Source organism: Lycorma delicatula, chromosome 5, assembly GCF_047948215.1.
Source record: "Lycorma delicatula isolate Av1 chromosome 5, ASM4794821v1, whole genome shotgun sequence".
NCBI classification, from domain to species: domain Eukaryota; kingdom Metazoa; phylum Arthropoda; class Insecta; order Hemiptera; family Fulgoridae; genus Lycorma; species Lycorma delicatula.
Window position 1 is genome coordinate 32,969,218 of NC_134459.1, and position 16,510 is coordinate 32,985,727.

Sequence of the window (16,510 nt, forward strand, 5' to 3'; positions counted from 1 at the left end):
TATAACACAAAAGCTAAAACAGCTGATTGAGAATTAGATCAATAATATCTGTTACTACATGAGAAAAAGAAGCAAATCAGTTATGTTCACAATTCATTATGAAAAACAGAAAAAAATATTAGGAATACTATTGCAAGTAAAAATTACTGGAGAATAACAATTATGTTTGGAGATTTCTGATACCAAGTTCCAGGTATAAGGAAGCAGGTAAAGTAAAATAAATTAGTCAAAAATCCATCAAAGGCTTCTACTTCTTTCAATAGCCTACTCCAAAAAACATATATAGAAACTGTGAAAAACTTGTCATGGATCTAAATGATTTAATAAGTAGAAATTGAGAATACATTTTTTTAACAAATAAATAACTACGTTCAGTTGAAAAATTGCACTTAGCTATAAAGGATTCCAATTTCTCTCAGGAAATGCAACTAAAATAAATTCACTGAAAAAAAAGAAAAGTGAAATTTAACAAACATTCAAATTTTAATGCTAATGTTAATGATTAGTACCATCTATTATGGTTCTACACAAATATCAATTCATATATTAGACCAAAATGTCATCAACTCACAGTATCTGATCAAAAACAATTTTTAAAATAATATAAACATGATAACTGACATAAATTAGTGCAATCAACTGATTATATCAGTTGAACATGATAGTGTTTGTGGTAAATAAATTCTATTTTGTATTTTTATTTCAAATTTACTATGTAAAAATACTGAAATCAATATTAACTTTACTAAATTGCAAACAATTTTTAAAAAATTAGTTTGAAAAAAATCGATAAAATAGTTATTTTTTGCCATTACTCAAGCCATTTACTTAATGAAATGATACAATATATATACATAATGCATTTTTCTTGCAGAAATGAATAAACTAATTTGTTGTTTTATTCTACCTCCCTTTCATTTTAACATTCATAACTCATGTAAATCTTTTAAGGTACATTTGGCACTGATCAAGTTTTTTCTCTGTGAGATAATAATATTAATTATAATGACTGAACCTGTGGTAAACAGTCAAATTATAGTCTGTAGGATTCAGTAGGCAACAATATTTGGTTACAGAACCATCTCAGGTGATGCTGCTGCCATAGTGGCCCAACTTGCTCCCCCTAAATGTCTTCAATCAAAAAAGGGAGGAGATGTGCAAAGGAATGGGTAAGGCAAATACAGAAGCATCACTTGTCTGCAGGTGGTAGGAGAGGTGGGATCAGTTCAAAGGTAGCTGTTCCAAAAACATGGGGAACGGGATGCAAGTTCTTAACTGGTCATAGGTGTATAAGGCATACTTGTGTGCACAGACGCTGATCCTCCCCAGAATACAATTATTATATGGAGGAAGATACTGCAGAACACAGTGATTCGTGTGTGATTGGTTTCTGCAGCATAGAGAAGCATGCAAGAGAGAATTCGGCATGCTTACCTCAGGGAACATCATTTAACTAAGGTGCAAACCGAACAGTCACATAATGCAATTTCCATAATGTTGATAAAAATCATCTGAGCAAAGTTGGCAGAAAAAGTACAGGAGTGTATAACTCCTCCTGAGACATCCTTAGGCAGGATTATTTTTAAGAATGGCATGTCAATTTCAATAGTAAAGTACATAGTTGTCCTTTATTAAAACATAAGTACAAATCTTTCAAATACAAAATTATGTGGTAGTTAAAACTTCAATACATGTTTTGATTAAATCAGTATTACTAAAACTTATATTCTCCCAGCCAGTCTGAACAATATTTCCCTTTGACTTTTACCAAAAATCTAATATTATATTAACACTTACTTCAGTAACAAACTCACACAGCAACAAAACTCAATTAATTTGATGATAAATAATGAAACAGAGATATTACTGTTATGTAAACTGTTGAAGTTCTGCGACCAAAGCCAATTTTAATGCCAGTTAATTTCTCCTTCCCAAAATTTACTGGTTATTCTAATATAAATAATAAATAATTATATTTTATACATTATTAGGGCTGTCCATCACACGTGTCGGTAATGAGAAATACTGCAGGATAAGACTATTGTGATATTATTTTAAATTATGGATGATTGAACATATTTGTAATGTTTTGATTTAACTAAACAAACAATTTTTTTTAGTATTTTAATAATAATATTTGCAAATAAACATTATGTTTATTTTTTTTTTCTTATTACTCATTAATTAATATTAGTTAACAAATTATAATGCATATAAATTTGCATAACATTTAAGACAATCTCATACAAGACTCATTAATCACATAAAGCAGTTTGATTAAACAGGATAAGCTTACACTACATGCATTATAAAAATAGATATAAATATTTATGTTGCATCTGACTATATAACTGTACATAAAAAATAGTTGAATTTAAAGTAAAATAACAAAATGCTGATGCTTATAAAATATAAATTATTCAATCTAAGTGATGAAACTCAGCTTGCATAAAATGTTAAGTAAGTAATAATTTAGATGTTTAGCGATACAATAATAGCAAAGTTAATAATAATAGTAATAATAGTAAATGTATTCATTCAAACCACATTTATAATAGAACATCCTTTCAGTCCTGGCTTAATAATACAAATAGTAGTAATAACCTGTGTTTAATGTTTCAAAATATACATTTAACACCCCAACTACCGTTTTCTAAATTCAACTGAAGATAAGAAGAAATGGAGTGGAAAGTATGTGCAAGTCAAATAAGAAATAGAACATGTATAGTTATAACATTGTGCAAAAGTAATACACGTAACACTTCAAACATTTAGCTGCTTCCTTTATCTTTAATCATATAAGTAAGAAAATTCTAATTCAACTTGTCTTTCTATCCCCTTCTATTTGAATATGAATGTCTTACTATTCGTTCTTTAACTTTGCTTTGCTGAATGCAGTTTAATTTATTTAATCTTTTTTTTTTCTGAAGGGGAAATGATAACATTATGATAAAATTAGAAGAAAAACTTAACTATATATACATAATATATGAAACTTTCACTTCAAGCAAAAAGAGATTTAAGTTTGTTTCAGCTATTTACTGATAATTTTGTATTAAAAATATTTAAATATAGTCAAAAAAAGGTATTTATGAATAAATAAATCTAAGTGGTATATAAAAATACATTATACATATCACATCAATATAAGATAAATTTATAAGTATAAAAATAGTTTATAAGACAAAAATAGATATATGTTCAAGTCCATATTAATTATTTAAATACAAAGCAATGAAATAATGTAAAGTAAATATATTAAATATAAAAAATTACTAGAAAATAATTCAGAAAGGGAAAAGATCTGTTAAAAAATTGTTGTGCTCATATTTATACGTGTTGAAAGGAATGCAGATAAGGTTTTTTTTTGTTTTTAATTAGTATTATTTAAAAATTCATAAATAGAATAATATTGTTTATGTAAAAGAAAATCTTTTAATTATATCTTAAATAAATCAGTGAGAAAACTTTTTAAATGGTTCAGCAACTTATTAAAAATGGCAATGATAGCATAATAAGCTCTTTCCCAAGAGAAAAAGTATTGTGTTGAATAATTCAAAAATAGTTTTATTCTCTAATTTGGTAAAGGTAGTAGATATTGTTACTTTCTGAGAATCAATGATCATTCCTTTTAGCAAAGATTACACATTAATAAATATAAAGACAAGGATAAGTTAATTTTCTAAATATAGGTCTACAAAATTCATATACATGGATGCCAGATCTGACAACCTATTTTTGCATCTTAAATATTTGTTCTGATTTTCTGACAGAGTCCAAAGAGATGACATTATACTTTCTACAGGAATATAAAACTTTCTACAAGAACTTTACAACTTTACAACATTTTACTTTCTACAAGAAGGCATAATAATACTTAATAATGATGTCAAACTTAGTGTTTTATTAAGGTGCTTCAAAGCAAAACAATATGGTTTGACTTTGTTACAAACAAAATCAGTTTGATCATCTCATGAGATCTTGTCACCTAATAAAACAATCAGAAATTTTGATTTGTGGGCAACAGAAATGCTAGTGTTATCAATAATAATAATTCTATCCACATGATCAGCAATGTTACAACTTACAACTACCTGAGAAGTACAATGCAGTGATTTTACCCATTTAATAATTGTATGTTACAATAGTTGGAGGATGATAAACTAATAATCTGTTTTAGGATTAAATAAAATAACAATCTACATGGAGTTTAATTAGGGACAAAAAGAAGAAAAGGAAAAAAAGATAACGTTATATTTTATAAAGTGTGCATAACTACATTGACCAAAAATTATTTTTACATGTTTTGTATTTTCTTCATTAAAGTATACATGGAATAAAAATAATTGTGTTGAAAAAATTGTGAATTTTATAATTCTTGATTCATATTAGAAAGATTAGGAGACCTCCTTTATATGATATCCACCTTGTCTTTTAAACTTTTTATGCAACCCTAAATACACAATCTCCAGGCAAACCAGAGAGAGAGCCATCTAAAAAAAAGATTAAATGGTGCTATCAAGGGACCTTATAATCAATCTAGTAACAAAAAATCTTCATGATACTATCCTGAGAAGATGGAATCAAGGATACTCAAAGGAATATATGAATGTTAAAGTAATTTAATATTTTGAAAAGTATTGTTTCCTGTTGATGGCTTGATCAGGATATTGAGAGATTGACTATTGAAAATGTTTATATAATTACTATTTATTCGTTTAAAAACATAAGTAAAATAGGACAAACCAATAATAACGATAATAATAAACAACTCACAATGATAATCAAAATAACAATAATGACAACAAACAGTAATAATAATAAAAAATGACAATAATAAACAAATGATAAATGTCAATAATAATAATAATAATAATAATAATAAACAGTGTTTACATATGAAACAGAATTTAAAATAATTATCTGGATTTATTTACAGATAGTTAAATATTGAAAACAAGAATTCAGCCCCATTGACAAAAGACATTAGCATGACCGGTAATCTTAACACTTTTAACAACTCTTGTATTAACAACAGCAGTACAATAGATAAGACAAGTACAAAGTTATTTTACTACAAATACCTTTGCTGTTCACAAATAAAACTACCCAACAATTTATGAATGAAATTTAGTACACTTTTTCTTTCACTTATAGTCTAACAGTAACTCACCCAACCATTTCTTATTTTCATGTACTGTCCAGACTGGAATTACTTGTGATATTACCTTAATTGTGTCAAACATATACGCACTAGAAATTCGTTCTTTCGCTGACCTCCTGGAAGAATGCTCTTCCTTCAAACTCGCGTAATAACTCCTCGCTTAGAACTTTCTCGCACAACTTTGTCGTAGCACTCTCTTGCAGACTGACCATCATTGCAGACAGGTCTTCCCTGGAGTATTTGTACTCCTATCCTCTTTACCTGCAGGACTTAACCCAACTCAAAGTGTGAGAATGATCGTTCATCCTCACACTTTCCTGTGAGATTCCTACCGTGGTTCAGTAACCCCTTTTCATTAAATAATATCTGTTTAGGTGTGTCAGCAGGCAGTATTACAAAGGATGAATGTTAAATAGACCATTTAGCTTTACTAAAAGGGTTTCTTTTAGCCCCTTTCTAGATTCCTCCCATTATTCTATTTTCTATTACTTTCTTCTTAATTGACAGAAATCTATTACTCAGGTTTATTATACTGGCCTTGTTACAGTATGTTGCATTTATGGAAATATGACAGAAAAACTAAAAAGTTATAGGCTGCCATTTTTTAACATTTATTTAGAGAAACTTAAGAATATTAACATCAATTATATCTAAAATACAATTAATTCAAACTTTTGCTTTCTATTTTACAGAAAACATCAACAAACTCCATCCCTTATAACTTAACATTACCAACTTTTACACCAACATCTCAGTAGCAGAAACATTACCTATTTGTAAAAAAAATTTCTAACATAAAAATACTGAAATAATAAACATATTCATCATATCTGCTCTGAGGCAAATTCATTCCACCATGTCTTAAAAGTGGAAAAGTCTCCATTCTTCTCTGTTACCAATAAGATCTTGATTACTCCCATCTTGTTTTAGATTGTCTATAATTTTAACTTTTGCCTGACTCATTTTTCTGCACTTTCTACTGATTCTTCTAGCACATCTTTTTCATGATATGTCCCTGCTGGTAAGCTTTTCTATTTTGAACTTTTCTGATTATATTACTTTCATTCTCTTCTCATTAATCTTTAATCTTTTACTTCGTTAGTCCATTTAATGCTGTCCATTCACATCGATTTTAAATGTTTCCAGCCTTTCTTTTTCTTAGTGTCCATGTTTCACATTTGTACAGAAATACTCACCAATCGAAACACTTCACAAGATTCTTCTTTCACTCTAATTGCATCTTTCTATTTAATTACTACTTTGTTCTGATAAATCCTTCCTTTGCAATTGTTATTCATGTTTTTATTTTGTTTTCGCTTTTGCAGTCGTTAGTTACAATGCTACCTAAGTATTTGTACTGTTTTCTGGTTCAATCTTGCTTTTGTGCAGATATTCACTGGTTCATTGTCTCCTAACTTTGTTACTTCAATTTTCATAGAACACTGTTTTCTAATCTTGAAATCATCTGTTGAATATTTTGTGCTTCCTTCAATGTTATCTGTGAACCTTATACAATTTATTCACCTTCCTCGTACTCTACTCCTTCATCTTTTTCTATAAAATATTTCATCACATTCAACATACATATTAAATAAGGCTACTGATAGGCATTATCCTTCCTCAAAACTCTTCCTTGTTCAAACACTCAGTATGAGCATCTTTTAACTTCATAGCCATTTTCTGATTGAAGAACATTTTTTAATTAATCTCCTACCTTTTCAATCTACTCTTTGGCTTCTTAATTGTTTCATTAGTTTACTTCATTTTACATGGTTGAATGTTTTTTTTCATATTTATAAAACACACAGCTAAGCTTTACCTCTTACAATGTATCTCTTACCAATATTTTTTTATTAGTCCAATATCATCCTTTGGGAAAAAAGGTAATATTAAGACATATTAAGAAAGGGAATGAAGACCCTCCCCTTTCAGAATCCATATTTTTCTCTTGTAACCATTTTTTTTTTTTTTTTTCAATCTTATGGTCTGAATTTGCAGAAGAATCTTTGCTAATTGAAATTAAAATAACTGCCCTCTAATCTTAACATTTTATGGCACTATGTTTTTTTAGAACTGGATTCAAAGAACGTCTTCTGGCCATATCCATTGTTGTACATAATTTCACCATCTCTTGGAACCCTTCTTCATTAAAACATCTAATCACTTCTATTGGCATCTCAACTATTTCTATAACTTCCAGTTTTAGGGTTGTTGCTTCTACTTCATCCTTTTCCTTTTCAACCTGACCTTCTGTAATATCATCTTGTTTTCTATTAGATCAGAACAGTTTCTCAGTGTATTCTTTCCACTTTTAAGTACATTTTCCACTTTGTACAACATTTAGCCATTTCTACTGGGAATTTTTTTAATGCTATACTTTTACTTGATTTACTTCATATTACTGATTTTACTTTTTTATTCGTTAGTTACTAGTGTCCTTTTCTTTCTAAATTTTTATATCTGAGTACTCATTGGCAAACCACTTCTCCCTTTCTTTATGTATTATTTATAGTTCCTAATTCAGTATTCAATTTTTTATAGAACCTCTTAACTTCTTCATTCTCCTGTTCCTGTACTTTCATTGACTTTCCATTTTTCAATCATTTCAAATAACTCATCACTTTTTATTATTTTTCTTTACTGAAAAAATTCATTACTTCTGCTGCTGTTTGTTAGACACCTTTCATAATCACATACTTCACGTTCATTTTTACTACTACCATTACAAATGCTGTTATTTTTTGGCAGATCTCATTTAAATTTAATTACTTTTTTTGTTCTTTTAACTCTCTTAAGCTACTAGACTACTATAGTTTCCCTACTGGAAGTAATTACTACTGGATATTGATGATGAAGATATATGATCATTTGATCATGTAACTTCATCAACATTATCCTCACATTCACTAGGTACAGTCACTTTTATTAAAGCAAATTGTTAGTGTTCATTCCTAATCAGACAATAAACGCCCAATCATTAGTAAAAATTATGCTTTTACCCATTTTGATATTACATTTCTTTAGACAATTCAAGCCACTACAAGAAAAGATCTAATCAATCTATCACAGCAAGGCCACTTGTTAAAAGAGTGAAAATGAGTTTTTTTTACTTAAGTATTAATCGAGTTCTAAAAATTGTGGTAAATTGATGAAATTTGTCCAAAAACGTTGTTTTTGTTAAAACTTACAAGATTATTTGCCCTATTTTTTTTTTACAAATTCAAGCTATTAACAAATAGACATTAATAGATAGATAGTCTATCTAGAAAAGGCCTTCTGTTAATTAGAGATATAGAAATAATTTTGTATTAAAAACTGCTATGGTTTGTGATAGATATATAAATAAATACAAGTTGTTTTCATCAAAACTTGTAAGGGTATTAAAGTTGTAACTCTAAATAGTACTTACAACTTTTTAAATATATATAAAATTTAATTTGGACAATGATAGGGTTTGTCCACTGGGAAATTTGATAATAATAAAAATTATATAAAAACATATAAACGTGTATGTATATTTTAAATATAGTAAAAACAGAATTTGAAATATAATTTAACAATACAGAGGAGGTATAATATGAATTTTAAAAAGATCAATATTGATCTTTTTAAAATTCTTATTTTAAAAACATCAAAATATTAAAAATATTTATTTTTAAAATACTTATAATACCAATATTATAGTGTATGGTATGTCCTAATTGATTGATTCATCAACGCCTGACTACTTTAGAAAAATTGGTGAAAATTTTTATGTGTTTTTCTTACAGTGTAAGTGCACACTAAGAAAGGAGTTTTGAAATTCCAAGTTTAAAGGATTAAATGGAGTAACAATGAAATTTACTATATTTTTTTTTTTTTAATTTCTCAGAAACAAATAAAGATATCACTTGATTTTAGGTGTGTATAATCTTCATGTGAATATCTAAAAACTAATTTGTAGAAAAACTAAATTAGTTACTCCAAAAAAATTGATCGATTAGATGAATAAAGGTGGAGGAATATTATATCCACAAAGAAGAGAGCGTTTAAACTGGAGAAGTCTTTAATAAAGTTTTTTTTTTTTGGAACATCACTAATATTGATGTTGAATTTTAAAAGATGTATTTACCTAATCATTTTCCCTAAACATACAAATTGTCCAAAAAATAGTAACCCTGAAGGCAGGAAAATAAAAATGGAAAAATTACTTTAGATGTAAACAACATGATTACAACCCAGATTTTAGATGCAGGTGCAAGGTTTGACAAATACCTTAATGACATGATTAAATAATTTTCTTAATGTAAGTAATCAGCCCATCACATCACTACTTTTCTGACAAAAACGAAGTGTTTAAGTGGGAAGTAAACTTTTTTATTACATCCTTTAGATGCTGAGGAATAACTGAAATTATTAAAAACATGCAAAATAAAATATTTACCAATTGGGATGGTATTACTGTTTAAAATACAAAAACTTTATTAAATTTATATCTGAGCTCTTGTTCTTATAATTAACTGTTCTATGATTAATATTGTATTTCCACATTCAACTAATGTTTCCAGGTCTTTTCTTAAAAATGGTCAAGTACTGATGTACTTGACCATTTTTAATTTAGATTTTAATTTACATTTTTAATGTAGAAGATTTGATATAGTTTCTCAGTTTAAATACTTGTTTATTATAAGAAATATTGGTATCTTAAATAAGAATTAAGCTAGGCTAATGTTACTCTAAATAAAAGCTTCATGTTAATTTGTGGTTAATTGAAACCCAACCACCAAAGAACACTGGTATCCACGATCTAGTATTCAAATCCTAGCGTTCAAGTCCAAGTAAAAGCCTTGACTAGTAAGGCCTTGTCCTATAAAGGACCTTTACTAGGACCAACGCTGGAACTCTCGAATTCCAAATCACCTGATCTGGAAAGACGCATTCACCACTAGATCAACCCAGTGGATTTGAATTTATACTCTATTTGGTCAAAATATCACAAACATTTGAATCTGTCATGAAGCCTGTCAAAGGTTTACCATATTCTCTTGAGATCCTTCTACTCTTGACACCAATTAATATCCTATCAATTACAATGGTCAACAAAAATTTGGAAATGAAAAGGGAGTAGGTAGTATTTTATACGCTGAATCTGAATATGTATATCGAAATAACCCATCACGTAACATTCTTAAGTCACAGCCCTTTAAATCTGCTTGTTCCATCATTCGTCGAACAAACAACACAAATAAGTAAGTATATCTGTATATTTGCTTATTCACATTTGATTTATACTGTGATGCTTGCTGTAGACCTATATTTGATACATAACAGTCGAATGATGTCATTTCATGTTAAGCCAGGCATGTACAGGTATAGACATGTCAGTGGGTCAAGTAATGAGTAATTCAGCATGATGAAATTTTCTTCAGTATGAGTTCAGCTCTTGGTATGACTTACTGTGTTCTTTAATGCTGGTAATGGTTTTATTATACACATATTATAAAGATTGTTTCGTAGTGATGGCATAAATTTAGTGAAAGATATATAACAACAACTTTTCATATTAGTTTATTGAACATTAAGATTTGTTAAATTGTGTGTGCATGTGTGCTGCGTGTATGCGTGTGTGCGTGTGTGTGTGTGTATGTGTATGTGTGTGTGTGTGTGTGTGTGTGTGTGTGTGTCATTCTGTATTTTATTTCACTCTAGGGTGAAACAATTTTATGAGTATTTTAAGTATTTATAAATTAATACTTAATTATAAAAATAATATATTTCTGTAATATTTCACTTTCCTTTCATTCATTAAAACATGTTGAATTTTAAAATGAATAAAAATCAGGTTTGAAAAAATTATCCAAATATTTTTTTACAGTTTGCGGAGAATTAACCACAAAAGTCAACAGAAAAAGTATCAAATCAGATGAAAACTGATTACAAATATTATTTTGACTCTTCCTTGGGAGACCAATATAAATCCTGCTCCACAAGTAGCACGCATCAAGTGCTACATTAAACTAACCCAGTGGTTAAAAGAAAAAATAGAGCATACCTCTGATTTGGTGAGAGTGTACTAACCATTATGATGTCTGCTATTTTTGTTTAACAAATGTTACTGGTTTCAATTCAAACAATAAAAGCAGTATTGCATACATAAATGTTCATTCAGCTACGAGACCAGTATTTTATAGTAGTGATTTACCAAATACGATTGCTCCAACTTCTTGGAAAGAAATTTCTGATTCCCCAGAAGGCCCAACCAATGAATCCTCAACTTCAATACATATTAATTACATTCTAGAAGAATCAAATACTGAACCTCACCTCATTACACAAGCAGAACTGAGCAACCTAATTCATGACTTGTATTTGTCAAAACAACATGCAGAAAGAACTCTCAGGTTCATATCTTAAAGAATGGAATTTATTAAACAAGGATAGCAAAATTTCAGTATACAGAAATCAAAACGAAAATTTACTGAAATACTTTAGAAGAGATGGTTTAATGTGTTCCTGCCATGATGTTAGGGGACTGATGTCTAAACTGGACAGTGAATATGTTATTCATGATTGGCATTTATTTATAAACTCAACAAAAAGAAGCTTAGAAAGAAGGCAGTGTTGTTCATAACTGATGGTGATGATTAATCTGATGGTGATAAAGAAAAACTAATTTCATTTTAAAACTCAGCATAAAAAAATACATTCCAATTCACCTACTTTTATCTCAGTTCCAAATTAACATTTTTTTTTTTTTTGACCTGTGTTATTTCTTTTAAAAGGAACTTCAGATACCAGTGAGATTGTAACTCCATACACATATGGACATATTTAAAATATAGTTGTCTATATAAAAAATAGGAACTATATTGCCTCCAGGATCAAGCTATAGACTGGAACATTTGGTGGCAGATTAAAAAGTTTCTTGAAAAAGAAACACATTGTAATTTCTTAATTAATTGTTTCATCAATTTCTCTATGAATGGAAATGAATAATGAATGGTTCAAGATTTTGAGACAGACCATTAATAAACAAAATAAGAAGAGCAAGAGACGTATGACACTTCTCTGTAGCAATCAGTGGTGAAGTGAGGTCCTGCATTTTACATGTGTATTATTATCAAAAGATGAAATTTCAACTTACTGCAATTTATGATTGTTAAGTTAAACAGGCAAACTGTAATCAATTAAACAACTCGCCTAATACCATGGCTACTACTTTTTTCATCAGTAAGAAATGTGAAAGTAAACATTGAGTGGCTGTTGTAAAGAAGTAATTTCATCAGGATTGTTCTTTGTGTCATTGGTAAGATGTTCTTGAAAACTGTCTAACATGCTTCTAATTTTAAAAGAGCTACAGACTGCTATTCTCATAGATATTTCGTAAATCTAGTAACATACAAGCTTGTTACATATCCATCTTTTTTCGTTCGTCTGATAATTACAACATTTGGTAGCTGCTTACTGACTGAAAATGTTTTACATTTAAATATAAAATGTTAATTATGGTGGAGATTTGCTACCATCAGCAAGCACTATCAATGCATGACAGTTACATTTCTCAGTCTGTACTCATACCTGTACTTATGAAAGATTATATTTCCTTTCTTGTTAATTGTTGCTATTGCATTAAAAGAGCACTGTTTTAATAGTATTTCTAACATACATGTTCCATTAATTGTTTATTTCTTTCCTGGTGAAGATATGCTGGGGAAATATGACTAATTTCTACTAGAAAACATCTGGCAGCTTTAGTATGCTGATGTGATTTCTTCTGGATTGTCAATGTCTGTTCATGAAATGATGCAACCATTCTGGATTTACTTTAAGACTGGGTCTGATATTGATGAATCTTTGATAATCTGTATTTTTTTAACTGTTATATCTCCATTGATACGTCCACACCTTGAAACTGCCTATTTTTAATGTAGAATAATAGCAATATAGAGAAGCTCTTGTATTGTGCTACAAAAATAATATATCTTCTAATTTTATTATTGACTAGCTGTTTTTCTTTTTTCTTAATTAACTTCTGAATACATGAATAGAGAATGTCTTATTTACTACTGGCAACATGGTTACCAATTTTTTTAACCTTGACTTAAGAGCTCATTTAATAACATCAAACAATTTATTTAAAAAAAATAACTTTAATACAAAATTCTCCTTATATGACTAAAATACTACTTTCCTTCACCTATTTAAGACTTGAATTGACTGTATTATAACAAACATTTCTACTTAAACAGGCCTCAACTACAGATGTTCTGGACAAATAATACATCCTATGCTGCTACTATAACTATAAAATAAATTATTTAACTATATTTTTTTAAATATATTTCTGAAAAGTAGAGAGGTTGCTACTTGATCAAATACAACATGAATACTTATACATAACTAATGATAACTGTATGCTGATTATATGTAATGAAAAAACTCCTCTCTAGAAGTACCAGAGAATCTAGGAAATGCTTTTTAGTTGTGATATTCAGTGAAGGGAATATTCATATTTTCTTACCAGTACTAGAGAGGGAACAATGATTGCATATATTAACAACAGCTAGTACATACAAGCCACTTATGAATGAAGAAACCAAGTTACTCCTGATGTAAAGAGTTCTCTCCATTACAAGTGTCAATAGCCTCTTTAGAAGGCAGATGCGCAGTGTTAATTCAGGGCTCTCTCTACTGCCTTGAAATGAGAAACTTTCCCTAAAGCTTTAGGAAGTCAATTATGTTAGGAAACAGAAGATAATAGAAAACCACTGTATTAAAGATCCTAGTGATAATTCCTTGCGTCATGTTATGATGCCTACTTCTTCTGTTAAACTTTCTGGAGTTAAAATAGCTTCTCATCTGGATCTCTGGGAGAAGCAACAAAATAAGTTAACGGACTGAATGCATCAGGAACTTAAAATGTCAAGACTTTGTTATAGAGTGTACTTAGTTTTAAAGTTAGAGAATCTCAAGAGGAAAATAAAGATAAATAAAATGGATATACTAGAAGAAAATAAAGATAAATAAAATGGATATACTAGGACTGAGTTAAGCAAAGTGGGAAGAAGCAGGTGAAATGAAGAGTGAAGAAGAAACCAAATTCTATTGTGAAAGAAAAAAGGAAAAAATGAAATGGCAATAATTATCAAGAATGAAGTAGCAAAACGAGTATAGAAAATATATTATGTTAACAACAATTAATGTGGTTAAAGATTGGGATATTACCAAATGATTCAGTTACTTGTATAATATAAGTATATATGGCAACAATAATAAAGAAGATATGAAGAGATATATGAGAGAACTGAAAATGTAATAAAATTGGAAAAGGATTACTGTAAGTATTGATGACAGAATAGAATGCTGTGATCAGAGAAAATGAATAGGAAAGTGTGGTACAAAAATTTGGCTTAGGGATAAGGAATAAAGGGGGGGACAGATTGGTAGAATTTTTTCATGAGAAAAAAGACAGCAGAGAAAGAAGTAGGTTATTATAAAGGAAATAAGAACCACGAAACCATGAGTTAAACAGAAATGATAAAAAAATTGAAGAAAAAAGGTGGTACAAGAATAAGATAAAAAAATGAAAGAGTCATCTTTATAAATTAAACAATGAGTTAAGGAGGAAACCCAAAAAGCTAGGGAAAGATGGTTGAAGGAAGAATGCAATGATGTTGGGGATCTAGAGAAGAAATATATAAATTGATATGATATATAGAAAGGTGAAGAGCATTACATGGATAACTGGAAAGTAAATAAGAAAAAATGAAGATAAGATGGTAAAATGCTACATGAGAAGAAAGAAGTAAGAGAAAGATTGAAGGAATACATAAAAAACTTCTATATGACAAGAGAGAATCCTAAGAAACCAGACAGAAAATAAATAAAGAGGATAGAGGGTTATTGATATTAAAATATAAAGTACAGAAACAAATTAAAGAAATGAAGGATAAAAAATTTATCTGAGTAGAAAACCTTTCCATAGAATTATAAATAATTAGAGGAGGAAGGAGTGAAACAAATAGTTGAACTGTGTAATAGGTTACTGTACAAGAAAATATACAAAACAGAAATGCTGTAAAAATATTATTCAGAGTCCTAAATCAGAGGTTGGTAAGAATAATGGAAGAGAATGTAGGAAAGGAACTGTTTGGCTTCAGGAAAGGGAAAGGGATCAGAGATGCCATGGAGTTACTACAGATGGTTGGAGAGAGATATTTAGAGTGGACGTGGAATAAGTCAGTGTTTCATAAATTTATTGAAGATATTTGATAGAACCAAATGGAAAAAATTATGGAGATTCTTAAACAGAAAAAAGTAGATTAATTAAAAAATTATACATGAGACAAACAGCAACAATGATAAAAACAATACAACTGATGGATCTAGATTGAAGGGTTAGCCAAGGATGCTACCTCTTAATAACAATGTGATCATTATTGTTAAAGAGGCATATCTTCGTTGTAAATATTTCAACATTTATATTGAAGATAAGGAATATATTAGAAGAAAGAAAAGAAGGAATATGTGTACGAGGATGAAAAGTAACATGCATAAGGTTTATTAATTATAGGGTAATTCTGATGGAACACACCTGCATTAATATTGGAAAAAGGAATGAAAGAGTACGGAATGAAAATAAATATAGAAAAACTTAAGTAATGGAAACAAATAACAAAGAGTATTTAGTGGTATGCAAGAATAGAGAAAATAGAAGGATAGAGAGGTAGAGAAGAATAGAGGTAAGTGAAAGAAGAATAGAAAAAGTAAAAAATTACAGGTATTTGGGTTCTACGGTAACAGGACTGGAAGAATGCAATAGAAATAAATGGAAGGATAGCAATGGGAAAGAAGCCTTCAGTAAGAAAAGGGAATTACTACGCATTAAAAGTCTGGACTTAAAGTTAAAGAAGAGTTAGTCAAATGCCATGTACGGAGTGAAACATAGTCAATGAGGAAGAGGGAAAGGTGCTGTATTGAGGCTTTTGAGTTTGGATATGGATAAAGATGGAGAAAATAAAATGGATGAATAAAGTTTGGAATGAGAAAGTAGAGAACAGGATTAAATAAGATAAACACTTATATGAGAAGTACACAAAGAAAAGGAAACTGGTTAGGATATATGGTAAGAGGAAGTGGAATCATGACAACTGCATTGAAAGAGTGTAGAAGGAGGAAGGAAGAAGAAGGATGAAGTTAATATATAGGTGAAGATTGGAAACAGCTACAAGAGGATGAAGGAGACAGAAATGGATGGAGGCAACATTGGTATAAAGGACCTGTCACCAGTCAAACCATCAGCTGCTGATGATATAAAATTAATGTACTGATAATATGAACAAAACTGAAACCCTATTTGAATTTCTG